Here is a 24,530-nt window from a genome sequence, read left to right as displayed (position 1 = left end):
TATGGTTCGAAGCCATCCCAGGCAGGAAAGTCCATGAGACCCTTATTTTTTTTGGGGGGGGGGGCGATCATGGGGCCTATACTCTGGGCCTGGGCGCTGTCCCTCAGCTCTTCAGCTTAAGGCTAGTGCTCTACCACTTGAGCCACAGCACCACTTCTGGCTTTTTTCTTTTTTCTTATGTGGTGCTGAGGAATAGAACCCAGGGCCTCATGCATGCAAGGCAAGCACACTACCATTGAGCCATCTTCCTAGCCCATGAGATTCTTATTTCCAGTTAACCAGCAGAAAACCAGAAGTGGTGATTTAGCTCAAGTTGTAGAGTGTTTGCCATTAGCTGAAGCTTAGAGACAGCAGCCAGGCTCAGAGTTCAAGCCCCTTGACAGACCAAAATAAAAAGAACGTTTCTGCATGTTAAATGCTGCCATACTAATTCTCAGTCTTTTGTGTACTACTCAAACTACTAATCCAAAATTCTGGACAGAAATGTTTGGAATTCCTTGAATGTCTCTATGCAATATAACTAAGAACCAATTAGCTATTCCTTGCAGACATTATATTTGTCCATCTGACTCATCAATAAAGTGGTGGAGAACAAAAGCTGTACAATCATCCTCTGCAAAACACTGTTGCCTGCTTCTTCGACCAAACCCAACACAGAGTGCACACTCTGTTGAAAGAACATTTCTGGTCACTAGGAAATAAAGGTGTACAAGATGTCTGTTTTTTTTGCACCCTAAAGTGAACTTGAAGAAGATAGAGACCATGTACTTAAAAAGGCTTCGCACTTCATATGATAGACATTAAACTTACATTGCTAAGGAGTGGAATAATCATGTGTAAAATGAGTAGAAAAAAATAATCTTACAAGTAATTCAGAGCCTGTATTTTTTATTTCAAGGAGCAGTGTCATCCAGTGTCACAATTAATTTACAAAGTGAAAGAAGGAAGTCTTTGAGTATGCAATTATTATACAACATTTGTGTTTCAGGGATTGGGTAACACAAGGGAGTAATCATAAATTTGTTCCTAAGTCATGCACTTACCTATTAGCTATCTCTTTCTCTGAGCAAAGGGTACAATCAAAGCAACAGGTAATCTTTCCTTCCTGAGGGGATTTCCTGAATCCAGGACATATCTCACTGCAGACAGAGTGAGGAGCCTGAGAACAATAAGATATTTGTCAGTAAATGTATAGAATTTTACATAATACTAAAAAGTCTATTGATTTAAAGAATAGGATTATTAAGGATATAATTGTATGAACATAACTCTAATAATGCAGTTATAGATTCCACATCATATATCAAAAGGGTTATGTAGTATATACTTAGTCTCTATCTAGCCTGAACTACTGAGAAGTGTCTGACCTTTAAAAGAAAGAGGATAATGATGGGAAAGTAGGTCCTGGTTGACAGCCTTCTGGAATTTCCTTGAATTCATAATATCCTATGTAGTCTCCTTCTCATCTGTGACATGTTGAGGGACAAGGAGAAAGAATCCTCTTGATGCTTTAAAAGTATGCTATAAGATAAAGCACAGGCCTCATCTTTATAGGGTTATATGAAGCCCAGGCCCTTCCAATCTTCTTTTCATCTATCCAGTGCCATGCATTGAAAATCTGCTCACACAAGCTCTTTCACTGTTTGCTCTCTCCACAGATCATTAAAGTAGCAAGACAACAAACCATTGAATGGATTCTCCACAGAAGGGAGCAAAATAACTCTTTAAAAAAATTAAATGTTTCCTCTGATACTTTCTCTCAGCATAGAAACCAGCTAAGAAAAATACAATTTACATTCTATGATAACATTCTAAATAAATATTGAACAACACACTTTTAACTTTTTATTTTTTGGGTGCTTAACCTAGAGATAAAAATCTGTATCTGGCCACTGTCCTTGAGGCTGTTTTGCTCAAGGTTACCACTCTACTACTGGAGCCATAGCTCCACTTGATCTTCTTGGTAGTTAATCAAGATAAGAGTCTCACAAAATTTTCTTCCCATTTTAGCTTTAAACTGATATGTAATCTTAGATCTGGAAGGATAGGATTACAGTCATGAGTCCCCAGTGCTCAGCTCCATTAATTTATTCTGTTTCTTTTCTATCCAAGAGTCAATCAATAAAATTTCTTAAGTTTGATATACTTAAATGTTAGTAAGCACAGAGAGTATAAAGTCTGTGTGTTTTTTTTTCTGTGTGTGAGAGTATATGTGTGAGCCAGAAATATTGTTGAATTCAGTGCCTGGGCTTTGTATCTAAGCTTTGCTGCTTAAGGTTAGCACTGTATCACTTGATCCACTGCTCTACTTCCAGTTTTTTGGGTGTTTAAATAAAGATAACAGTCTCACAGGCTTTTCTGCTAGGACTGATTTGAAACCATGATACTAAAATCTCTGACTTCTAAACATCTAGTATTATAGGAGTGACTTTTCTGGCCCCAGCCAGGAATACATTTTAAGAGTGAAATCTGCTTATTTATATGAAATTACAATTAGATCCCACCCACCTTTGTAGTTCCTATGGCCCACTCTACCATATTTTATTATTCAAACGCTTGTGAACATGTAGTTTATGTGGAGAAAAATGGCCTACTTCCACTTGAGGTCAGACCTTCTGGAAAATTCCAAATGTTCACAATGTCATACTCTTCTTCTAATTTCCTTTTCTCAATCAAAATCTCTTGGCCTCAAAGAGGATTATGAAATTGTATTTTATTCACAAAATGGGTACACCTAAAAAAAGATACATCATCTTATGATGAAGTACATCTCAGACTTAAAACAAAAAAATCTGAAATGAGTAAAGCTCCTGATTAAAATTTCAGATTCAGCATTCCAAAAGAGAAGAAAAACCTAATGAAGAAATAAAAAATTCTATGGGACAAAAAAATCATCAAAATAATCTTTGGACATCCTGGTCACTCAGCAAAGAAATAGAAGTCTTTGTTTCAAGAGAAACCAGTTCCATACAAATACTCATAAATGAGACAATTCCCAATTTCCTCACTACAGTTTCACATAACTAAGTTTGTAAAAATCTATAGTTTGAGAATGGTAAAATTTTCATGCATAAAGTTGAATGAATTTAATTTACTTATAAAAATATGGATAATTCTGTTTAGCAGATTATCTTTACTAGTATTAAGAAACACATCAGGAAAAGGTGAATTTTTAATTTTCAAAACATTAGCTGTGAGCATGTTGAGGTTATTTGAAACTAAATGAATTTATGGAAAAATGGAATATATTTTGCACTTGTTACTGACCTGCTTTAAATTAACAGCACAAGCACACATGTGTAAGAGACCTCAATTACAAACTGTTATACAGTAAGAGACCTGTCTAGGAAATGACGTTCCTCACTGTACCATCCAAAACTTTAAGTCCTTACCTGTGCAGGTGAAGGCACTGAACCTTTTCTATTTTCCGTTGTTTATAATACTGCTTGATGAAGAAGCGTGTCATGGAGAGCCTGGGCCACAGAATATACAGCATTCTATATACTGTAACTGTCTCCAGACATAGTCATGTCAAAAATGTGCCTAGGCACCCAAGCCAAAGAGGCATCATGAGGATAGTTCTCCCCATTACCAAATCAGAATCAGAACCTGAGCAATTAAAGGAGAAACCACAGCCCACCAAGGAAAATGTCTCCTGGGTATTTGGAACGGTTAACTACTTTGACAAAATTTGTGAATCCAAAAACATCTGGGTGATGATGTTAAAAAAAATGACAGGTACATGTAATGAACTAAGCAGAAAATATTTTTCTTATGGTTAAATGCCATTCTACAACTTTTCCTTTTATTAAAATTTACTCAACACACACCATTAAATATAGTAGGAATTCATCATGGACATATAGGATGAGGACATACGCTGATGATTTACTTATATGGTTATAGGGTGCCATGATTTTTAAAATATACATCACTGGTTTGTTATTGCCAGATCAAATTATTCTTGGCCATCTCTTCTTTCAATGCAGGAAGAATCCGCAAACATTTTCATCTTGTAATGTTAACAGTCCTACCCAATTCCAGCTGAAGTGAAGTAGTAATAAGACCATGGCAGTTGCTACTGATGTGTTCTTTGGGGACATCTAATAGAGAGAAGGAAACTTTTTATGGTCACTCAGTACATGATCAAAAGTCCCAAAGGTAAACTAAAGATAAGGAATAGAAGATGCTCCATGAATGAGAACATTTTTATCTATGACAATCACAGTCATCATATATGTTATATAACCATGTGAAGAAAATGGAAGGCATGTTTTTCTTTTTTTTTTGCCTCTTTTTTTTTTCTTTTTTTCTTGCCCATGAAATTGTAACCCCTCTTTATGGTATTTTCAAAATAAAAAAATAATAAAAAACAACATTGAGATATCACCTCTTTTTATTACTTTTTTTATTTTGAAAATACCATACAGAGGGGTTACAATTACATGGGTAAGATAGTGAGTACATTTCCTATCAAACATTGCTGCCTCCTCCTTAGTTTCCCCATACCATCCCTTCTCTTCCCCACCCACTCACCCCCACACCCCCATACCACAACCACCCCCATACCCCCTCCCCACCTCCTCACCCCGCCAAAGTTGTAAAGTTCGTTTTTTGGCATAACGTCTTGTACATCTCATAGTTGTAATGGGTCTACCTCTAACCCTGTTTAAACAGTTTGTTTTTTCCCTTCCCCTCCACAAATTATATCAACATCAAATACAGTGAAAGCAGGGCTTATAAAGCATTGTTGCCTCCTCCTTTGTTTCCCTTTCCCATCCCTTCCCCTCTCCAACTCCCCATCCCCCCCCAATCCCACCATCACCACCACCACCTCCATTTGATAGGAAATTGAAAGACTTGGAAAAAATTATATTAAGTGAAGTAAGCCAGGCCCAACGAAACATAGGTTGATGTTATGCAAAATAAACCCCAAGATAAGGATTCATCTGGGTTTTTTTTTCTTTCTCACGATTATTTCCATCATATTTATAAGATGCTTTCTTTGTTGCTGTGTATGTACCTCCCCCATGGTATAACCCCTGCTTTCACTGTATTTTATTTAGACATGTTTTTCTTTTAGTTTTTGAAAAGAAAAAATAAAACTTTTTAATTAAGTATAAAACAAATCAATTTGTACAATGTCTTTTGGTCTTTGTCACTGTCTTTGTCTTTGTCACATCAACTCTTTTGGTCTTTGTCACATCAACTCCTCTCATTTGTATCTACCACAGGTATTCCCTGACTTTAATAGTTCAATTTTCACATATGTACATTGAATATTATGTTGTATTTGCCCAACCATATTCTTCTTTTATCTTTACACCTTTCCACATCCCCTTAAAACGCCCCAAGAATATATGCTTCTGGGGCTCATTTTTTATATAGTCTGTTAATTTTTCAGAAAGGTTAGATTGATATGTACTATAATTTATTCAGATTGATCATGTATATATGTAAGTGAATATATGTGGGCTCCATAACTTTATAATATTTCATGAGCATAATTTTTATCTAATATTACATATGAGAGAACACATACCTACTTTTACTTTCTTTTTTTCCTGCCATTTGTGGGGCCTGAACTTTGGGCCTGGGCACTGTCTCTCAGCTCTTCAGCTCAAGTCTACCACTCTACCACTTGAGCCATGGCACCATTTCCAGATCTTTCTGCTGAGCAATGGAATCCAGGGTCTCATGCTTGCAAAGCAAGCACTCTAACACTGAGCCACCTTTCCACCCCCTACTTTCACTTTCTGAGCCTGACATTCTTCATTCAATATATCTTACACAGAAGCATATGTATATGTGTGGTAATACAGGGATATAAAACCCCTACTTTCACTTTCTGAGCCTGACTTTCTTCATTCAATATATCTTACACAGAAGCATATGTATATGTGTGGTAATACAGGGATATAAACTCAGGGACTCATGTACTACTCCTTTCAAAGCTACCAATCAACAACTTGAACCACACATTAATTCCTGTTTAATTCTTGTTGATTCAGAATGTTTTCTGATTACTTGCACACTCTGCTTAAAATATCTCTACACTTTCAAGTCATTTCCTGATTTTTTAAAGAAAATTAGTAAGGGTAAAACTTAAAAAAAACCCTCTTTGATGTGAAGGGTAAACAAAGGAGGAGGCTGCAATGCTTGGTAAGAAATGTACGCATTATCCTGCCCATGCAATTGTAACCCCTCTGTACAGTATGTTCACAAATAAAATAAAATAAAATTAAAAAAACCCTCTTGTCATATCTAACTTTTCTGTTTTCAAACCAAAGGGACTATCCTATTCCATTATATTTGAGTACTTACTCTTTGATATTACAAAATTTGATAGGTTCATAAATCCAATCTCCTCCTATCATACTCTCCTAACAGCTGAAATGGCCACAAATTTGATATTTTTACTATCGCCTACCCTTCCTATTCTTATCTGTGAACCTGGAAAGATTCAGAAATGTAACAATCTGGGCAGATATTCTTCCTGATGGTCCTGTAAATGCTGCTATGGACTTTTTTCCCTCATATGATTGTGGTTTGGAATATTATAATTTCTCAAGATGCAAATGAAGGGATCTTTAAATGCTGTTGAATTTCCATATTGAACATTATATACATACATACATCTATATCTATATCTATATCTATATCTATCTATCTATCTATATATATATTTTTTTTATATAATCCCAGAGTCAAGTTATGTAAAAGATTAGGATATTTGTTGTGCTCTTTAATAGCAACTACCACAAAAAACACACTAGTAGTTCATGAATGTCAACCTGAATAATGAACATAGAATTTCAAGACTAGTATTTCAAACTTAGGATGTTGAAGTATAGAATGCTTACTTTCTTGTCCATATATATGTTAAAATATTACCCTAAATTGGGATATAATGTGAATATAGTTTCATGTGTGAAAGACATAAAGGAAATTTGTCATGAATGAAATTTAAAAAGTTAGTTAAGGCACAAGATAGTTTACTTTATCTCTACTACCACATAAACCACAGCAATCATTTTCCATTAAATGTGGGGCTGGCTTTCATGAGACAACAAATATTCTATTGTTTTCATGTTTGGTAACTATCTCCACATATGAGAAAAGTTTTATTTCAAGCCACCTAGTTTGTGTAATGTGGTTATATTGCAGGTCAGAGTAACTAACAAATCTTCCATGTAAGAATGTCTTTCAGAAGCTAAGTGTCATTTAAGGAAGATTCTATAGCAAGTTATGTTCACAGACCCAACATAGTAAAAAAAAAAAAAAAAACACTTGATGCAATATCAAGCAAAACAAGAGCTTAACCATCAGGTGATGGAATTTTATTTCTTATTCATATAACAATAGTAAAGGGAGTCATCCAACTCCAAGGTGCTTATTATGGAGAGAGTAACCTCCAACATGGGGATGAGAATGTCAGCAAGCTTTACATTGAAATCCAATTTCCAAGGCCACCGTGGCACAATGCAGTAATCACTTCCCAATGTATTTAGATTGAGATATTGAAAAGAATGCCTATAAAAAAGTAAAGAGGATCAAACTACTTTTCATTCTCTTTTGTCATGTTTATGTGTATAAAGTTATTCGTGTGTGCACATTCTAAAGAAATTAATGCAATGAAATCAACAAACCTTTAAAGTTAACAATTGAGGCAATATTAAAATATAAGTAATTCAAGAATTACTTATAGAATCCATAGAAGAACAGGAAACTGGCAATTAAAGTTTCATATAAGTATAACCAAGCAATAGGGCAGATAATCAAGATACAGAAGAAAGGTGAGTAACATGTTAGGAGTTACTAAATAATTCTCAGTCATAAATATCAATTTTATTGGACTTGACCCTACAATTAAATGACATAGATTGAGTAATTGGATCAAGATATAAAACACATCCACCTGCTGTCCCAACCAAAAAAATTATCAAATAGAAAGCAAACCCACAAAAAATAGGGTGGAGTAGCAATCCTAATATCAGATGAAATAGACATCAAATTAAATTAATGAGAATAAACACAGAAGGACATTACATACTAATAAAGGGAACTCTTTCTCAGAGTAATATACCAATTCTAAATATCTATTCACCAAATGCTGGAGTACCCAATTTTATTAAACAATGCATTTTAATCTAACAATGCACATAGATCTAAACACATTGATAATTGGTAACATCAACACATCATTGTCATCTCTGGATCATCCAGGAAAAGCTCTGCAAAGAAAACTCATACATATATGATTGTATGGACCACCTAGTTTTTCCAGATATCTAGTGAATATTTAAACAGGAGCATCAGAATATAAATTCCTCTCAACAACTTAATGAACACTCTAGCAAGTAGATCATATTTTAAGTCGCAAAACAAATATTGCAAATTAAAAAAATATGATATTATTCCCCTGCATCCTGACATATCAAAATGGAATAAAATTACAGCTCAACACATAATGCTATGACAGAAAATTCTGTAAAGTGTGGATAATGAATAATATATCACAGAATGAAGAGATTAGAATGGGAATTCAAATATTTATTAAACAACATATATGAACCCATAAAATACAGATCCTCTAGGACTCAATGAAGACAGTACTCAGAGGAATATTTATAACTCTGTGTTTACAAAAACAAATTGGGGAAATCTCAAATCAGTAGTTTAATGATGAAAATCAAGGTTCTTGAAGAACAGGAATAAACCAAATGCCAAAGTAAAAGGTTGAAACACTAAAAATTAAATCAAATAAAGTAGAGAAGAAAATATCATAAAACATTAACAAATATTGGTTCTTTTAAGAAAATTAATAAAACTAGCATACTCTTAGCAAATCTGATCCCCAAAAGAAGAGTATGTACACACATAAAGAAAATTATAGGCAAAAATCGGAAAATCAAGAGAGATACAATCAAGCTTTAGAACATTAGAAGGGAATAATTTGTAAACATTTATCATGACAAATTGGAGAATTGGGAGGAATGGTGAAATTTCCAGAGAATGTTGATATATTCCAACAAACAAAATACATTGGAACCAAGACAATAGACACATAACAAGTAATGAAATTAAACTGGCAATATAAGACCTCCCATCTAAGGAATGCCCAGGACCTGATGAATATATAGCTGAATTCTATAAGGCCTTCAAAGAGGAGGCTGCAATGCTTGGTAAGAAATGTATGCATTATCCTGCCCATGCAATTGTAGCCCCTCTGTACAGTATGTTCTCAAATAAAATAAAATAAAATTAAAAAAAAATCTTCAATGAAACAGAAAGGGAAAGATCACTACCAAAGTTCTTTTTTGAAACCAGCAAAACGCTCATCCAAAAACCACATACACTCATCATGAAAGAGATCTGTAGATAAATTTCTTGGATGAACATCAATGCAAAACTTCTAAATAAAATTCCAGCCCACCTAATTTAACAACTATCCAAATAAGTTGTATTCTATGATCAAATTAGATTCAACACATCAACAGAAACAAGGACAGCAACTACAAAATCTTATAAACGAAGTATTTGACAAGATTCAACACCTCTTTATGAAAAATGCTCTGGAGAAGCTAAGAAGCCATGGACTACAGCAACTATAAGGTAATGGAATAACCTTCCATGGTCCTGATTGGGAAGGATTATCATCATGAAAATGGTAGTAGTGCCTCAAGCTATCTACAAATTCAATGCAATACTAAGAAAAATCTTAAAAACATTCTTCAATGATATAGAAGAAGCAATCTGAAAATTCTTGTGGAATAGTCAAAGACCAGAGCAACAAGAAGAGTCCTCAGCATGAAGACTGGTACTAGAAAAATATCAATACCCAACTTCAAACTCTGTGATAAAGTCATAGTAATAAACAGTTTGATAATAGTACAAGAATAGGGCAGAAAGCAGGGCAACAGCAGCTCATGCCTGTAATCCTAGCTACAGAGGAGGCTGAGATCTGAGGTTCATGGTTCAAATCCAGCCCAGTCAGGAAAGTCTGTGAGACTCTTATCTCCAGTAAACCACTAGAATACTGGAAGTGGCACTGTGGCTCCAGGGTGCTTGCCTTGAGCTGAAGAGCACAGGAACAGCACCCAGGCAAAGAGTTCAAGCCCCACAACTGCCAAAAAAAGAGCAGAGGTGAGGACCAATGGAATAGAAGACCATGAAATGAACCCACATACTTATAGCCACATAATATATCAGGAGAGAAAAAAAATAGGATAGAAGGAAGACAGTATCTTCAACAAGTTGTCAAAAGAGAATTGTGTAAACATGTGCTGAAAACTTCAAAGAGATTAGAACAGATATTATAGAACCTTATATATCACCCTTCACCTAAATCAATTATACAAGAAACTAAGACCTCAGTGTAAGGCCTGATACCCTGAAGAGGTGGGGAAACACCAACGATCCTTGACACAATTCAAAATGTCTGAAGTCAATATGCAGAATCACAACAAATCAAAGAAAGTCTGGATGCATGGGATTGCCTCAAAATGAAGAGTTTCTGCAATGCAAATGGCATAGCTAGCAAGATAAATTGAAAGCCCACAGATTGGGGGAAGATCTTTATTAAGTATGCATCAGACAAAGGCCTCGTATCTAAAATATACTCAATGGTCAAAACATTAAACCTTTCCAAAATCAAGTCCTCAAAGAAACAGTAACCCAATTAATAAATGAGTTAAAGACTGAAAGAGAGCTATCTCTGCAGAAGATGTAGAATGGTAAATTTATCCATGAAGAGAGAGAGATTTGACATTTCTCTATATGAAAGAAATATAAATCAAAACAAGATTGAGATTCCACCTCACTCCAGTTAAAATGCCCAATATAAAGAAAACTAACAATACCAAATTTTGCCAATGATATGGCCAAAAAAGAATGCTTACTAAACTTTTGATGCAAATGTAAAGTTTTCAACCACTCATAATAGAATTATGGACATTCCTCAAAAGAGTAAACGTAGAGCTTCCCTATGACCCAGCAATTACATTCTTATTCATTCATCCAATAGAACACAAACAAGACCACAGTGAAGACACCAGCCCAATGATGTTCATTGCAACATTGTTTACCATAGCCACGGTATGGAATCAACCCAGATGGCCCTCAGTGGATGGATTAAGAATGTGTGGTTTACATAGCTAATGGCATTGTATGCTCCCATCTGAAAAAATGATATTGCTAGTTTCATAAGGAAATGGAAAGACTTTGTCACTGTTCTTGCTTTCTGATTTTATATAAGTTTATCTGTTTTGGTAAGGATAAGGGAGAACACAGAAATGGTGGAACAAAGTGTGAACAAATGCAGCAGTGATACTAGACACTAGGCAGAAACTGAAATATACAACTTGTGTGGAAGGGGCTTAGGAGGGAAAATCTGAGAGAAAAGGACAGAGGTTGCACCATTCCAAAAGAAAAGTACTCATCCAACATGTAACTCTAATCCCTCTGTATATCACCTTTAAAATAATAACAAAAACTTGAAAAAAGTGGAATAAAACATTACATGCAAATGAAATACAAAAAACTATGCGCAAGCATGTATAACATCATCACATCAAATAGACTTTAATGAAAGGATCAAAAAGTAACAAGATTTTAATGTCATGATAAAGGAATTAAATCAACAAAGTGAAATAGTAACTGTAGGTGTTTATTTTCACACTTCTAAGCAATTAACTATACTAACTAACTTTGAGATAGTCCTTAATACAATAATAGGTGAAGATTTTATGGAGAGATTTGCCATTCAGAATCAACAGGCAGGCATTAGAATTTAATTTCACCCTTGATCACGTGAGCCCTATATATGCCAAAGAACATTTTAACCAACTTCTATTGAATAAAGCATTGTTCATCAATGTAATGAATTTTCTCCAGGAGAAATGATGGGGTAGGGCCAAATACCAGCCATGTTTTAACATTTTACAACTATCTTGAGCAAACATGTAGATTACACTGTAGTAATGCTAGAAATTAGCAAGGAATATGGGCACATAATATGAAAAATAAATGAATTATATTTTAACCATTATTACTTAAATAATAATTTCATTAAAATTATTCATTGAAAAAATTGCTTCATGATAAAGTGAATTGTTTTCAGGGCACATTTCATGAAATAATCTGGTCCTAGGAACAAATGAAAATGAAAAGAACATCAGAAACACATAGTTATAGAAAACAGGACTTAAAGGAACTATCAAATTTTGCTTAAACCAAGAGAAGGAATAATGAACTAAATAACTTGCACTGCATGTCAATGAACAAGAGAAACTCAAGAATAGTAGAAAGAATGAAGGAAACGATGTCAGGAGCAAAAGCATAGTGGCAATCAGCAATGAATCAAAAGGAGTTTGTGCAAAACAGAAGGGTTATAAGGCTGAAGTAAAAATCCTAAAGCAGCAATCAACAGAATGACATACATTAATCCATATCTCCATGATTCTGCATGGGCTGAATCAGTATGGTGAAAATAGCCATATTACTGAAAACCATATACAAATTCAGTTCAATCTCCATCAAAATTTCTATCCCTTCCTAGACAGAAATAGAACATGCAGACTACATTTTCTGAAAAAGGAAATCCTTTATTCAGAATGATGTTAAGACATAAGAACAGTACTGAAAAATCACTGCCTTTCTCTTATGCTATGGGGCCAAATAACAAAAAACCACATAAATCAATGAAAAATAAGACAGAAATACTTGTAACATCTACAGATATCTGATTTTTGGAGAACTGACAAAAAATACATGGCCTAGAGATGGCACCCAAAATAAGGCATGGAGCCGTTAAATTGGTTATCCATGTGGCAAACATTGAAACTAAAGCCTATCCTTGAATACACAATTTTTTCAAATGAAAGTTGATTAGTTTTCAAATAGATACTGTAACATTGAAAGTAGTAGTGAAAATGAGGGTCAATATAAAATAACGATAACCTTAATAGATCTCACACCTGTCATAAAATAATAGAAAGATTTAAGTGTGGGGCTCGGAAGGTGGGTCAGTGGTAGAGCGCTTGCCTTGCATGCATGAGGCCCTAGGTTCAATTCCTCAGCACCACATAAGCAGACAAAAAAGACCAGAAGTGGCTCTGTGGCTCAAGTGGTAGAGAATTAGCCTTGAGCTGAAGAGCTGAGGGACAGCGCCCAGGCCCAGAGTTCAGGCCCCACTTCTGGACCAAAAAGAAAAAAAGAAAAAGAAAGATTTAAGTGTGAACTCAACTAGGTGGTAGAATATTTTTCTTATTTACAAGGCCCTAAATTCTACCCAAGAATGGAAATTTATAGCAGCTTTGTTTGCATCAAATTGAAAAGGTTCAGCACACTGAAAGAAACAGTGGGACAGCCAAATATTTGGTTGAAACTCATTAAATCATTTTAGCAATCAATACAATAAAAATAAAAACTACAATGAGTTATGCATCAAGCCACACAAAATTTTGCAGTGTTATTGTAACTGAATATTGGATGTGGGCGATGAGTAAATGGCAAACCTCAAGATAATCTTTAGGGCAAGAGACATTTAAGTTAAAGGAGAGCATAGCAGTGTGGGCAGAAGAAATGTATTTTTAAATGATGATATCATGCATACCAAAGCTCAGGGATGAGGTCTGAGATGCATGCTAGGATCACAGTATTGTAATAATATATATGAAGTAGCTTCATATATATTAACTAATTTGCTAATTGTTTAAATGCCTGCAAGGTACAGATTTACTTCTGTAATTCAGGGAGGGGAAGGGAAAAAACAAAATACTTAAATAAGGATACAGGTTGACCCACTATAACAATGACATGTACAAAACACTATGTGGAAAATGAACTTTACAACTTTGGTGGGAGGGGGTAATTGTGGCGGTAGGAGGGGAGGGATGGTAGGGGAAAAACAAAGGAAGAGGCAACAATGCTCAATAGGAAATGTACTCATTACCTTGTCACCCCTCTGTACAGTATTCTTACAATAAAAATGTACAAAAAATTAAAAATAACATTCAATGATGGAAACCTATATCTCATGTCTGTAATGTTAGTCATTCAGGAGGCTGAGATCTGAGGATAACAGTTCAGAGCCAGCATAGGCAACAAAGTCCATGAAACCCTCCTCTCCAACTTAACCAGCAAAAAGCTGAAAGAGCTGTGCCTCAAGTAGTAAAGCCTTACCTTGAGCAAAAAACTCAGGGACTGCACCTGAGTTTAATCTCCGGACTGGTATGAACACGCACACAAACACACACACACACACACACACACACACACACACACACACACACACACACACACACACACACACACACTCCATGCAAACACAGTAGTAGATCACATACCTGTAATATTTTCACCTTATTTCCTAGTGATCGCATTTAATTTTAATTTGTTTCATTTTTTCGGTTAATAGTTATTACTTTAGTTGTACACACTTGTGGAGGTACAATGTGACTAATACATGTATTAATAATTAATATAATGTAATTATAATGATCAAATTAAGGTAGTTAGCATTTCCATCTCTTTAAACTTGATCTGCATGTTTTTTACTAGGATGGAATAAATAAAAGTTTGACCAAAAAAGATACAGTTTTAAAAATACCATGCAAACAAAGAACCTGCAGATTATTGCCTTAAAGGGTCCCACTGATAGAGAACGGCATTACATTTTCATTGTTTATTTCTGTCTTGGTAAAGTTTCTCAAATGCCATGGGAACTAGAGGCTTCTCATTTCAATTATGACTTTTAATTATATTCATAGCTGGTTAACTCGCACTCCTATTTGCCATTCAATCACATTTGTACCTGGATCTGTAAGAAACAAACGAACTAGTTCTTTATAAAGATGATCTAGAACACAAAGGTAGCTTCTCAAAATCATTGCTGAATTTCTTTAGTAGAAAAAACAAAAATAAGGGGCTGGAAGGTGGCTCAGTGGTAGAGTGCTTGCCTTGCATGCATGAGGCCCTGGGTTCGATTCCTCAGCACCACATAAGCAAAAAGGAAAAAAAAAAGCCGGGAGTGATGCTTTGGCTCAAGTAGTAGAGTGCTAGCCTCGAGCTGAACAGCTGAGGGACAGCGCCCAGGCCCAGAGTTCAGGCCCCCCAACTGTACCCCCCCAAAAAAAGAAAAACCAAAAATAAGAATAAATTTATTCCAAGTATGTTGTACTCATATATGGAAATACCACAATGGATGCCTATCATAATATAATTTGTACAAATTCAAAACATACTAAAATATTTTAAATCCCTTCAAATGATGGTAATGCTATATACAAATTAGAGATTGGGAATACATCCAGAAAGTCTGGAAAATTATCTGTGCTGGGGCCTCATGCGTGTAATCTTATATAATCAAGAACCTGAGAATTGCAGATACTAAGCCAAAGTCAACTAGTGTAGAAAATTCCTTGACAGACTTTTCTCCAGTTAACCAAAAAAATCCAGAAGTACAGGAGTGATTCAAATGGTGAGAATCAACCTTGAGAGAAAAGGCCAATCAAGAGTACAAAGCAAACCAAACACTAATATCCCATACCTGTAATGCTTGCTCCTTCAGGAAGGTGAAAATGAACAGAAATAATTAGAGATGTAGGAGAGAATAAAGGATGTAGAAGAAGGCATAAAAATGGAATTAAATAGACCATGTGACTATGAAAAAAGTTCATGGTTTGCAGGTGGAACTACAATATGAAAAATTATTTGGCACAAGTATCATACTGTTCAGAAATTGAGAACGATTGTGGGTGTAGAATTGAGTGAAATTTCTCATTTACTGCTGTGTAATTGCCATGGTCCACTTATCTACAGGAAAGATTTCATGTATAAATATTATTATCTGTAGTCAATAATATGAAGGGTATGGTTTTTGGGGGGTCTAGTCATGGGGCCTGAACTCTGGGCCTGGGCTCTGTCCCTCAGCTCTTCAGCTCAAGGCTAACGCTCTACCACTTGAGCCACAGTGCCACTTCAGGCTTTTTTCTTTTTGCTTATGTGGTGCTGAGGAATCGAACCCAGGGCCTCATGCATGCAAGGCAAGCGCTCTACCACTGAGCCACCTTCCCAGCCCCACCATTAATGATATTTTACTAATACAGACTATTCTTTTCTTCATATCTATAGGTAGTTATGAGATTTGCTGAGATTATAATTCTCAATGTGTTCATATTAGCACAGAAACAAAAGTACACAAACATGTTTTGGGAAATTAAGAGAAGGAAAGTTAGCTTAACATGGATAAATACTACGGAATAAGAAAAATAAGCTACGCTAGGGACTGGTGCATCATGCCTGTAGTCTTAGGTACATAGGGGTCTGAGATGTGGTGATCATGTTTTGAAGCTATCTTGGGCAGGGGTGACTGTGAGACTCATTTCTCTATTTAACAACCAAAAAGAATCAGATGTAGAGCTGTGGCTCAAGTGGTAAAGCACTAGTCTTGAGCAAGAAAGCTCAGTACAGTGCACATGCCCTGAATTTCTAGTACAAGCATAAAAGAAAAAAAGATAAGCAAACATACTACTGGCATATAAGATAAGGACATATATATATATATATATATATATATATATGTATATATATACACATATGTGTGTGTGTTTGTGTGTGTATAATAGGAGGGAAGGGAGTATCTGAAGCCTTTTAGTACATAATTGGTGACACTGACTCAAATGTTTGAAATAGCAGCCATCCCATCATAATCTGCAGTGACTTCTGGGATTAAGAAGATAGTTGAGTAAAGTGTAGTGCCTAGAAAGAGAAGCTATATATGGGAGGAAACCAAATTCATTTCCTACTAGTAGATAGAAATATACTGAACCATAGATGAAAGGTACAAGTATGAAACTGAGCTTTTCACTGGTGCATAAGGATGGGTTGGCATGGTAGAGAAGAAAGAGAACACTCATCTGTGCACCTAAACTTCCCTCAGGCATTGCCTATCCTGAGAACAAAGCAGTAAATGGAAATAGATTAATGAGTTACTTAGGGCTTTTTCTCTTCACGCCTTGGAAACATCGCCTGTTACTGCGATCTTTGTCTAAAGTGTAGAGGGCCAAAACACCAGCAACATCCCATCTCCATCCATGTGTGCTCAGTGCTTCATTGTAGAAAAGCACATAATGCCAGCCAAGGACTAACAAAGGGTGGAAGCTGGAGGAAAAGGAATGTGAAAGTCGAAAGGTACATCCATGAAGTATCTGCTAAGCTAAAATCCTGGTTCAAACTGAGGCCCACAGTTTTAGGTGTACACACGCACACAGACACACAGACACACACACACACACACACACACACACACACATATGTGTGTATATATATAGATATCTTTGCACATGTGCACATGAGTCCTTTTATTCACAAACATGTGTAGTATAGTCCATCTTTCATGGAAAACTCTTGTGAATCCCCAGGAAGAATGTATTAAATTCTTCCCTGGAGCTCTGCGTCTGTGGCCTTGCATCCAGAAGAAAAACAAAGCACACTTGCAGGTTCTCCTTATTCATCTCGGGTGCTACTGTTTCTTCCAAGACCACAGACAGTGAGTCCCTAGTGTTGAAGTTAACTTTGATATGTTTACTCCAATATCTGTGTCTATTTGCCGAAAAGTCATTCAGAATGATGCAATTGAATTGCATCAGAGGATCCCATGTCAGGTGCATGGTGAAATGGACAGAAAAAAAATGTATTGTAGTGGGATATCAACCAAAGTTATTAAGGCATCAGACCCAATGGGTCAGTTCATAAATTCAATGTCCACAGAACGTTGCTGGTTGATCTAGGCAGGGTTCCATAAAATTTCCATTTGCACAGGCTTCCAAAAATGTACCTGCTTACTTCTCCCTGGAAGCAATGATGATGCTGAAACCAACAAAATGTTACTAAGGGCTCTAGAATTTATATCTAATATATTCTGATAAATTCAGAGATTAGTACATCATAAAAATATCTTCAGTAAGTTAGTCTCAATAAATCAAGTTTGATGCCAAATTGAATGTCACATTTGCATTCTGAACTTTTACCTTTACACAGGTAATTTTTACTTAACCTGCTTTCACAATCTAGTTTTGTTTTTCAGGACATGTTTTTGAGAACATATGGTAATAGAAGACTTCCTTCTCTACCATGAGCCTAAATCAATATCAGTACAGACTCTATGTTTTCTACTTGTCATAATATATTAGACACAAATACCACAGAGAGACCCCAATGGCCCTTGAGAGCAGAGCTACTTCAGAGATGTGTACACACTCTGCAAATGTCGCAACCTTCCATGCACATGATGTACTTGCCCATAATCACATACTACGTATCAGAAAATGTGCATTGCTGTTTAAACAAATCAGCAAATGTACTATAGATTGTAGAAGGAAAAACTTTTATTTATTGTGAAAATATCATACAGATGGGTTACAATTACATAATTTGCAATAACTTGTATATGTCTGAGACAAGCAGAAATGGTCAGATAAGTTGATTTTAGGAGAAATGGACCTCTAGATAAGGATTCAAATGGTTTTTCTTTCATGCGGTTGTTTCTAACATATTCATAAGATGATTTCTTTGTTGCTTTGTATGTCCCTCTCCCAAAGTATAACCCATTTTCACTGTATTTGATGTAGGAAAAAATTTTTAATGAGATTTCAACTGGCCCTTTAATCTTGTATACTCCTTATATTATATAATTATATCACTTACTTTTTCATTCTTAGTAGCATATGTTAATTCTATAGAGGGTTTATTTATACACATACATGTACATATGCAATGAACCTCAATCTCATAAGGTAGTGGTATTGGTTCATATCTTCAATCTATTTATCATTTTTGTGGGGTTTTTTTGTCAGTCATGGGGCTTGACCTCTGAGTTTGGGTGCTGTCCCTGTACTCTTCAGCTCAAGAAGAGTACTCTACAGATTGAGCCAGAGTGCCACTTCTGATTTTCTAGTGGATTTTTGGAGATAAGTATCTCACAGGGGCTGGGAAGGTGGCTCAGTGGTAGAGGACTTGCCTTTCATGCATGAGGCCCTGGGTTCGAGTCCTCAGCACCACATAAGAAAAAAGAAAAAAGCCAGAAGTGGAGCTGTAGCTCAAGTGGTAGAGCTCTAGCCATGAGCTGAAGAGCTGAGGGACAGCGCCCAGACCCAGAGTTCAGGTCCCACAACAGGAACCCCCTCCCCCCAAAAAAATAGAGTCTCACAGATTTTCCTGCTCAGGCTGGCTTTGAACCGCATTCCTTAGATCTCAGTCTCCTGAGTAGCTAGGATTACAGGCGTGAGCCACAAGCATCCAGCTTTTTATAATTTGTGAGAAACTACATACATTTCCATAGTATAAAATGATATTCCTATGAATTGTGTATAAGTGATCACTTTATTTTGCCAGGATTTTTATTTGTGTTCTTGGTGATAGACATTGTCATTGAAGTGTGAAAAATTCAATGTCCTTTGGCTTTGCATTTCCTTTATGCCAAGGATGTTGAGCATCTATTTTTGTATTTTAATTGGCCCCATATACTTCCAGATGTCAGGAATATCTTTAAATTTGCTTGCCAATGTGTTCATTGACATTACTTAAGAGTTTAGATTTCTAACCTTCCTTCATATTCTGATAATTAAGTTCTTGGCTGATGTTAAGCTAATCTGTAAGCCATCTATTCACCCTAGTTACTGTTTATTGTGTTGTGCCACATTTTTAATTCAGTGTAACCCCATTTGTCAAATTTTGCTCTTATTTACTGAGATATTTGAAGTTTTAATCAGTAGCTTACTGTCTAAATAAAATGTTTCTTCTTTTATGTTGTATGTAGTGTAGTGTTTTATTTTACATTTTAGCTCTTCAATTTTTATGGGCTAGAAAAACAAGGACCATTCACAACTTAAGGCATACTGGAATACCTGGAGACAGTGTCCAGGAGAAGATGACTGGAATTGTGGTCAGAGAGAGAGAAGCTCTGTGAGTGGAAATATTTACTCACCACAAGTGCTGCCCTTGTGTACACATGTGGGACCTTTGGAGCCAGAGTGATCCTGCTTGTCTCATGGACTAGAAGTCTCCCTGAAGCCAGCAGTTGTTTCAAGTACTCAGAAAGTAATCTTGTGAAGTGAATCAAATATCCATTTGATGTTTTTAAGAATCAACGATATAGGGCTGGGAAGGTGGCTCAGTGGTAGAGCGCTTGCCTTGAATGCATGAGGCCCTGGGTTCGATTCCTCAGCACCACATAAACAAGAAGAAAAAAGCCGGAAGTGGCGCTGTGGCTCAAGTGGTAGAGCGTTAGCCTTGAGCTGAAGAGCTGAGGGACAGCGCCCAGGCCCAGAGCTCAGGCCCAACAACCGGACCCAAAAAAAAAAAAATCAACAATATATTAAATAAAGCTACAATTTACAAATTGTCCACATACACTAATAGGAATCCTTATGCATTTCTGATCACAATAAGTAATGGAGGAAAGATTTTACCTGTTATTGGATTAACAGATATCTCCCTAGAGTAATTTTACATATCCCTGATGCCATAAGGGTATCATGGAGTAAAATATAGACATTGTGACTTGATGAGTCTTTTACAAGGTATCCTACACTTAGACTTGTTGGAGTTGGTGAATTCTTCAAAACATGCAGCCTAACTCTGCTGACCATCTACTGGATGTTTGCCAACATCCACCTGGCACTGAACTATCTGTTCAAAATATGAGTGCCAATTTTAATAATGTGAAACTCTTGACCTGCAGAAAAAGCATTGGAAATAGAGCCTGAAAATGGAGTGCTCAGATCAGAGAAGCACCCTCACTGGTTATTTTCAGCACCATGTTTTATGTGCCATGAAGGTGCTGGCTTAGGCTGGCCCTTTAGAGTGTGCTGTTTACAGCTGTGGAATCTTCGGAATCTTTTTTTGTGCCTCTACTTTTGAATGAAAAAATGTTCTCTTAATCCAACTTCAACTATTTGATGCATGAGAATAAGAATTAATATTTATGAAGGGGGCACCTGATTCTATCTGAAAGGAGTTTCCCTAACCTATATATAGACAGAGCAAGGATAGCTTATAGCAGATTGTGAGACTTTAATCAAACAGGATTATTTGGAAAAGAGCTCGTTGTTCTAATACATTGCATAGATATGAACCACCTACAGTGTAACAGCATTGCCCCAGGCACTGGAAAACCCAAGCTCTGCTGCTCTCCAGGGAATGGACAGTTGGTCATTAACACTAGAAATCCTAAACAGGTTCAGTAGGTGTGAAGTCCTCATGGGCTCTAGACACATTGAAATTCTTCCCAACTCCAGTTTGAACTTCATACCTTAGGACCAACTCACAAAGTGAGATTTTTGTGGGGTTGTTAGGCACTTTGAGACGTTTAAAAAGTTTTTGACTCTTTTTGGAGCCCACTCTTGTGGCAACACTAGCATTAGTTTAAGATCTAAAGCCAGAGCCAGCTGTAGCACCTTGTGTTGGCCCACAGGCAGAAACTGTGCAATCTATATATTGTACTAATCACCCACAGTACCTGTTTGATTGGCAAAGCTGATATTCGAATTTTTTGTATTATATGAGACAAACCCAACATCAGTTCTGTCAGGAGAAGCTTACGAGATGAGTAAGGAGAGGCCTCATAACTTGTCTTGCTTTCTTTCTTTTTTTAAATTGTGAAAATACCATACAGAGGCGCTACAATTACATGGGCAAGGTAATGAGTATATTTCTTATCAAGCATTGTAGCCTCCTCCTTTGTTTCCCCTTTCCATCCCTTCCCATCCTCCACCTGCCCCCCCAATCCTCCCACCTGCCTACCCCCACCCATGAGATGTATAAGTCGTTATGTCTTGCTTTCTGTACCTAGTGGCACATATTAATATATATGGTGAGGCTAAGGATGGGTCAGAGTTCCCCTTACTCTTGTGTCCTCTTGTTCTGTCTAGGACAACTTTCCTTTAAAAATGTTTTTATTGATACAGGTGGACCCATTGCAACAATGAGATGTACAAGTCATTATGTCGAAAACGAACTTTACAACTTTGGTGTGGGGGTGTGGTGGAGGGGAGGATTGGGGGTGTGGAGGGAGGATGGGAAGGGATGGGAAGGGGAAACAAAGGAGGAGGCTACAATTCTTGATAAGAAATGTACTCATTATCTTGCCATGTTATTGTAACCCCTCTGTACAATATTTTCACAATAAAAAAAGAAAAAAATGTTTTTATTGATATTATAAAGGTGATACACAGAGGGGTTACAGGTACATAAGTTTGGACAGGTTCTGAAAGATTAAACATTAGAGAGATGGGACCTTTTTCATTCCCATTAGAGCTGAACAGTCAAGCACTGGAATAGAGCTACAGCTAGGCAACCACTCATGCTCATCTGCCAGGAGAGTTTTCCATCTTCACCACGTATTGAGTTCCTGATATTCAGTGGAGCCCAGCCCACACATAATACTATTTGCTAGTAGTAGGATATGTTTACCTACACCAGGAGATAGACAAATGCTTGAGGGGCAATGGTAGAACTTGCTTCCATGACCAAGAAGTCACAACACCTCCCTGTGTTAGGATTGTGATTAGGGACTGAAAATTTTGTTATCACTTTCCTATTTTCATTTCCTTCTGGGATACTCTGGTGCTGGGTATACTCTGTAGTTTAAATAAACTTGGCTATGGAGGCTCAGTCAGAGGTGACAAAGGAGTCTTTATTGGAGTGCTAGTTATGTGCAGATGACCAATTACAAAGACCTGAAGCCACCAAACACACTGAACTCAGGAAACAGACCAAAGGAAAACAATATTAGCAAACCAATTCAGCTCCAATGGATTGCTGAGTTGGGATGACATGATGACTGGAGAAGAGCCAGGAGACATAAAACAGGACATGAACATGGAGATACGTGACATAGCATAAAGGCTCCTGAGCAGGCCCATGCCTAGGTAGTCTTTTCAGGGGGCAGTATCAAGGAAACTCCTGGTCCCAGGCACTGGATGGACAGGCTTAATCGCCATTCATCCAGATACCCACCCAGAATTTTAAATTTTGCCATTACCAGTTTATTGTCTTACCAGTAAATTTTGTGCATTCTTGTGTATTTTCTTGTTCACTAATGTAGGTATCTTTTGGACTAAAAGACTTCAGTATTTTTGTAGAATAGGTATGGTGGAGGTATAGTCTCTTAACTGCATCAGTCTGGAAATATGTTTGTGCATTTGTCCTTTATCTTTCTCTTGTGAAAGATATCTTTGAAAAGTACCGTTGTCATGGTAGATAGAATGCATTTTTTTCAGTTCTGTAAAGACTTCCTGCCAAACCCTGCTGGCATCTGTGTATTATATTTAGGACACAACTGTTAGAGAAACAGAGACACACCTAAGTATTAGATCCATTTCTCTTCTAAGCTAGAGAATCTTCCATACAAAATTCACTTTTGACAGTTTGATCATACAATAGCTTGCCATATATGTGGATGTCATTGTCAAAAATTTGATTAACATTTTATGTTTTAGTTGGTATCATGTATTCTTATTCTTGTATATGTAGGAATTTAAAATTCTGTCATTACTTATTAGGACAAGCATTTTAACTTGTTAGCATCCTCATCATTTCCTAAATCCACAAAACACTAATATTGACTATTATTTATACTGTTGTCAACTTTTGACAAAACTTCTTTCACATGTCTCCTCATCCTTGCTTTCAGTTTAGTACTCGACTAGATTTCCTTCAACGTAATTATTTTCTTCTATTTAGAAGACATCACTAAGTTAACAGGCATGAATTGACAAATTTTAAATATATATATATATATATATATATATATATATACCATATGTTGAAAAAGTTAATATTCTCATTTGAATTTCCATGTTGCTACCATTGTTTACTCCTTTGAACAATTCGTTTTTACTTCCTTATATTAATTTCCTTAAAATGTGCACACATACATATATCAAAAGTTTACACAAAGAAAGAAATGTACTTTAATCCTTTTTACTCCTGTTTTCTTTCCTATCCACAATTTTAATCTAAAAATATTATGAATATAATAGTGATTACTCCTTTTTGTCCTACTGGCCTTGGAATTGGAATTTCAATATAGAGTTTGCTCACAATTTATTCCTCTTCCCCCATGTTTGATGTTCCTCTGTTCAGAATGATTTCCTTAGAGTTGAATGAATCCCTTTGTGCTACATTAATGAAAATACAATTCCCTCACCTGATATTTGAGCTCTTGTTCTGATTGATATTGCAGGACGTGTTGTTCACAATGTTGGGTGTGTGAGCAGAGCTTACTATGGAATCTTCTCTAAATGACACTTTGCTTCTGAAAGATGTTCTTAAATTTAAATATTTGTTAGTTAGCCTGACTTCCCATATAAACACATAACCTAAACTGGGTGACTCGATCACAAATTTTAATTTTATTTTCAATTCCCTGGCTTGAATTTGGGGCCGTGGAGTTGTACCTGAGCAGCTTTGTACTGAAAGCTAGCATTTTACCACTTGAAACAAAGCATCACTTCCGAATTTTGAGT

The sequence above is a fragment of the Dipodomys merriami genome, unplaced genomic scaffold, assembly GCF_024711535.1.
Source record: "Dipodomys merriami isolate MVZ:Mamm:240054 unplaced genomic scaffold, mDipMer1.0.p SCAF_844, whole genome shotgun sequence".
NCBI classification, from domain to species: Eukaryota; Metazoa; Chordata; class Mammalia; order Rodentia; family Heteromyidae; genus Dipodomys; species Dipodomys merriami.
The sequence above is the reverse complement of the archived record's forward strand: the minus strand, read 5'-3'. Positions refer to the sequence as shown.